Here is a 5,468-nt window from a genome sequence, read left to right as displayed (position 1 = left end):
GACCGCTACGGTCGGAGGTTCGAATCCTGCCTCGGGCATGGATGTGTGTGATGTCCTTTGGTTAGTTAGATTTAAGTAGTTCTAAGTTCTATGGGACTGATGACCTCAGAAGTTAAGTCCCATGTGCTCAGAGCCATTTGGACCATTTGGCTCTGATAACTTCTTCCATGCGTGATGGAATTGATGCCTGTAAAGCGTTAACGGCGTTGCCTGATGTACTCGTAGCCATCCATGCTGCATTCACTTGATTCCAAAGTTCATCTGTGATAATGGCACTGGGCCACAGCGCTGCACGTGTCATACATGTGGTCGTGCATTGTCTTGCTGAAGAATAGCGGCTGGTGTGTTGTGCAGGAAGTGTATGGCTACAGGTTACAGGAAGTAAATAACGTGCCTTGGTCACGCACCAACTGTGATTTTTGGTTGTACCCAATAGCACCCCATACCATAAGGCCTTGAGTTGGTGCTATATGTCTCCTGCAAATGCAGTCACTATGATGCCGCTCCCCCTGTGTGCGGCGAACCTAATTGCGGCCATCATTTTCAAACAAACAGAACCTGGATTCATCTGAAAATACTATCTGATACATTCTTGTCCCAGTTAAGTCGTTTCATACACCATCGCCATGTAGCATGTTTCTGCACTTTGGTGGAAAGTGGGCTCAGAGGCAGATGACGAGCACCTAACCTCTGCCATATAAAACAGCGACAGACCATCGTGTGTTCCAATGTACCACTGCCGCGCCTGAGCCGAGGAGGACGCAGGTACGTCCTGCAATGCCATGCAGTTGAGGTATCGATCTTCTCGGGTTTTGTCGTGTTCCATGGCTTTGTGTGAACCATTCTGCACACACCCGTTGCACTGCCAAAACACTTAGGCCCACTGGATCAGCAGTTGTGCGGATGGATGCATCACATTCTTTCATTCGAGTAGTGCGCCCTCTTTCAAACTCACTGATGTGACAGTAATGTTCTCTCGTAAATTTGCCAGGCACCCTGCATGTCTGCTCAAGTCACACTGATCCGCTGCATTCAGTTTATAGCGACAACAAGAGCCGCAGGCACATTTTACCAATAAGTGGTGTTGCGCCACAATGTCGATGTTAACCTTGAATCCGCAGGGAGACGTGGTTCAAATACTAATCGTTTATGGAATATGAAGTCCCATCCCTAGTCGTTCAAGGCATTCTGTTTTCATTCTGAACATGAGTGTAGTAGCGGCTCCAGGTCGCGAATACTGACAGCGGCTTGCAGAGCGATGTGCTGACCCCATGCCCCTCCACACTGCATCCAATAACGGAATTTGGGAGGGTGACACGGCGGTCGGTCGGTACCGATGGCCTCGCCAAGCCCTGAGGAAGTTGTTAACGTTCACCTGCCAGAATATTTTAGATTGGCTAAAATTTAAAGACGCGCGAAATTTGGCACGGCCTTCAATGCGAGATGCCTTTAATAGGTTCCACAACGAAACATTGTCTCGAAATTTGGTAGAAAATCCGAAAAAATTCTGGTCGTACGTAAAGTACACAAGCGGCAAGACGCAGTCAATACCTTCGCTGCGCAGTGCCGATGGTACTGTTCCCGACGACTGTGCCGCTAAAGCGGAATTATTGAACGCAGTTTTACGAAATTCCTTCACCAGGGAAGATGAATGGAATATTCCAGAATTTGAAACACGAACAGCTGCTAGCATGAGTTTCTTAGAAGTAGATACCTTAGGGGTTGCGAAGTAACTCAAATCGCTTGACACGGGCAAGTCTTCAGGTCCAGATTGTATACCGATTAGGTTCCTTTCAGATTACGCTGATACAATAGCTCCCTACTTAGCACTCATATACAACCCCTCGCTCACCGATAGATCTGTACCTACAGATTGGAAAATTGCGCAGGTCGCACCAGTGTTTAAGAAGGGTAGTAGGAGTAATCCATCTACCTACAGACTATATCATTGACGTCGGTTTGCAGTAGGGTTTTGGAGCATATACTGTATTCAAACATTATGAATCACCTCGAAGGGAACGATCTATTGATACGTAATCAGCATTGGTTTCAGAAAACATCGTTCTTGTGCAACGCAGCTAGCTCTTTATTCGCACGAAGTAATGGCCGCTATCGACAGGGGATCTCAAGTTGATTCCGTATTTCTAGATTTCCGGAAAGCTTTTGACACCGTTCCTCACAAGCGACTTCCAATCAAGCTGCGGGCCTATGGGGTATCGTCTCAGTTGTGCGACTGGATTCGTCACTTCCTGTCAGGAAGGTCGCAGTTCGTAGTAACAGACGGCAAATCATCGAGTAAAACTGAAGTGATATCAGGTGTTCCCCAGGGAAGCGTCCTGGGACCTCTGCTGTTCCTGATCTATGTAAATGACCTGGGTGACAATCTGAGCAGTTCTCTTAGGTTGTTCGCAGTGATGCTGTAATTTACCGTCTAGTAAGGTCCTCCGAAGACCAGTATCAGTTGCAAAGCGATTTAGAAAAGATTGCTGTATGGTGTGGCAGGTGGCAGTTGACGCTAAATAACGAAAAGTGTGAGGTGATCCACATGAGTTCCAAAAGAAATCTGTTGGAATTCGATTACTCGATAAATAGTGCAATTCTCAAGACTGTCAATTCAACTAAGTACCTGGGTGTTAAAATTGCGAACAACTTCAGTTGGAAAGACCACATAGATAATATTGTGGGGAAGGCGAGCCACAGGTTGCGTTTCATTGGCAGGACACTTAGAAGATGCAACAAGTCTACTAAAGAGACAGCTTACACTACACTCGTTCGTCCTCTGTTAGAATTGAAATGATAATTAGACACCCTAGCTGCAAACAGGCGTTGATATACTTCACTGGGGACATGTTCAAAATGTGTACCCCGACTGGGACTCGAATGCGGGATCTCCTGCTTACATGGCAGACGCTCTATCCATCTGAGCCACCGAGGGCACAGAGGATAGTGCGTCTGCAGGGACTTATCCCTTTATCCCTTGCACGCTCCCCGTGAGATCCACATTCCCTACATGTCCACACCACTACATTCGTAGTGCACCTAATAGATGTTTGCCAATCATGTATGGTATGTAGTGGTGTGGACATGTTGGGAATGTGGATCTCACGGGGAGCGTGCAAGGAATAAGTCCCTGCAGACGCACTATCCTCTGTGCCCTCGGTGGCTCAGATGGATAGAGCGTCTGCTATGTAAGCAGGAGATCCCGGGTTCGAGTCCCGGTCGGGGCACACATTTTCAACATGTCCCCAGTGAAGTATATCAACGCCTGTTTGCAGCTAGGGTGTCTATTTAATTATTTCATTTCTAGCAAAGCTGCATGGTCATCCACGGTATGTGTTCTTTCGGGAACAGATACTACCGTCATATATACTCTGTTACAATATTGCTGCGCGGTGTGGGATCCTTACCAGGTGGGATTAACGGAGGACATCGAAAGGGTGCAAAAAAGGGCAGCTCGTTTTGTATTATCACGTAATAGGGGAGAGAGTGTGGCAGATATGATACGCGAGTTGGGATGGAAGTCATTAAAGCAAAGACGTTTTTCGTCGCGGCGAGATCTATCTACGAAATTTCAGTCACCATCTTTTTCTTCCGAATGCGAAAATATTTTGTTGAGCCCAACCTACATAGGTAGGAATGATCATCAAAATAAAATAAGAGGAATCAGAGCTCGGACAGAAAGGTTTAGGTGTTCGTTTTTCCCGCGCGCTGTTCGGGAGTGGAATGGTAGATAGATAGTATGATTATGGTTCGATGAACCCTCTGCCAAGCACTTAAATGTGAATTGCAGAGTAGTCATGTAGATGTAGATGAGGTGATTCATCCAAGACTTGACATCAGCTACACACGTTACATAAATTGTTAGCACCTGTAGGCCTTTTGTGTTTGTGTCATATCGTAATTGCAATTGCCAGCAGGCAGCGCATTCGACCACGAAAATCAAAAACTCTGTATCACCACTCATCGTGGTTCTCGGTGTATCCTGTTGTCTTTGCTGAGAGTAGGTCGTAAATTTCAAGTCATACCCAATTTGTAGCTGCCATCCGTGTCAATAATGTTTATGCCAGGCGTATTGCTGTGAACTCTTTAATAATGCAATCCAAAAATGTGTTTGCAATAGCAAATTTAGCTGTGTTAATGTATTCTATTGTTTTCCCTATGGATGTAAAATATTCAGCACAGGCAGTGCGTACTCCATTGCTTGCCCAGTGGATGTACAATATTCGGCAAAGGCAGTATGTATTCCATTGTTTGCTTAGTGGATGTACAGTATTTGGCACAAGCAGCAAGAATTCCATTGTTTGCCCGGTGGATGTACAATACTTGGCACAGACAGACCTTGCGGGTGGCAAAAGAGGAGTGCCATGTTAGTGTTCTATGCTATTCTCTTCCGCGGTATATGTTGTGTGACCTATCCTGCCTGACAAAAAAATGTGAAATACCCAAAAGCTGAGTAGAAAACGAAATGAAACTTCACAGCTTGATAGGGTACATGACGTTCTTTCAATGACTATAAAATCAAGTGAAATTTATGAAGAACTTGGCAGTTGTTGTTGTTGTTGTGGTCTTCGGTCCAGAGACTGGTTTGATGCAGCTCTCCTGTTCAAGCTTCTTCATCTCCGAGTAACTACTGCAACCTACATCCTTCTGAATCTGCTTAGTGTGTTCATGCCTTGGTCTCCCTCTGCGGATTTTTACCCCCTGTGCTTCTCTCCAGTATTTCCTCACTTTTTCCAACATTCCTACGGAATCCAAACTGATCTTCCCTGAGGGCGGCATCTACCAGTTTTCCATTCGTCTGTAAAGAATTCGTGTTAGTATTTTGCAGGCATAACTTATTAAACTGATAGTTCGGTAATTTTCGCCCCTCTCGCTTGGACGCGGGCTCGGATTCAGTAGAGAATGGTGTCGTAAGGCCAATGTATCCTTTACAGAGGCAAGCTGGCCCCAAATGTCTGGCCACTGAGATCCTGGATGATGGTATTGGGACAGAGTTCACATTAAAGCTGGTGCAGCCCATGTTACATCGGCGACAGATCTGTGGATCTAGCTGGCGACAAAAGTACCTCAACATCTTGTAGAGAATACTTAGAGATAAGTGCCATGCGGACGAGCGTTGTCGTCTTGAAAAATGGCATCATGATACTATCGCATGAGAGGCAATATATGAGGAAGCAGGGTGTCTTAGACGTACTGTTCTCCCGTCAGAGACCCCTGAACCACCACCAGCCATGCGCTGAAGTCGTACCTGATGGATCCTCACACCATGAAGCCAGTATCAACAACGCTGTGCCTCTCCAAAACATTTGAAGAATGTGACCTCTTCCCAAGTCTCCGCCACAATCGCTATGGTCATCCAGTGTACTGCAGCATTGTGATTGATTGCTGAACACAGTGCGAAGCCATTCATCAACAGCCTGTGCTTACCGGTCTCGCCGCCACTCCAAACACAGCTGTTTGTGTTGTGT

The 5,468-nt window shown here is 46.1% G+C and overlaps 1 non-coding gene across 1 annotated transcript; it reads left to right on the top strand.

Moving 5' to 3' along the window:
* The first annotated feature begins 3,152 nt into the window (after positions 1–3,152).
* On the top strand, positions 3,153–3,227 carry Trnat-ugu (transfer RNA threonine (anticodon UGU)). The gene has a single exon. It is a non-coding gene; the product is annotated as a tRNA-Thr (tRNA).
* Positions 3,228–5,468: the final 2,241 nt, after the last annotated feature.

This window comes from Schistocerca nitens, chromosome 2 (genome assembly GCF_023898315.1).
Source record: "Schistocerca nitens isolate TAMUIC-IGC-003100 chromosome 2, iqSchNite1.1, whole genome shotgun sequence".
In the NCBI taxonomy this organism is placed as follows: Eukaryota; Metazoa; Arthropoda; class Insecta; order Orthoptera; family Acrididae; genus Schistocerca; species Schistocerca nitens.
The sequence above is the reverse complement of the archived record's forward strand: the minus strand, read 5'-3'. Positions and strand labels throughout refer to the sequence as shown.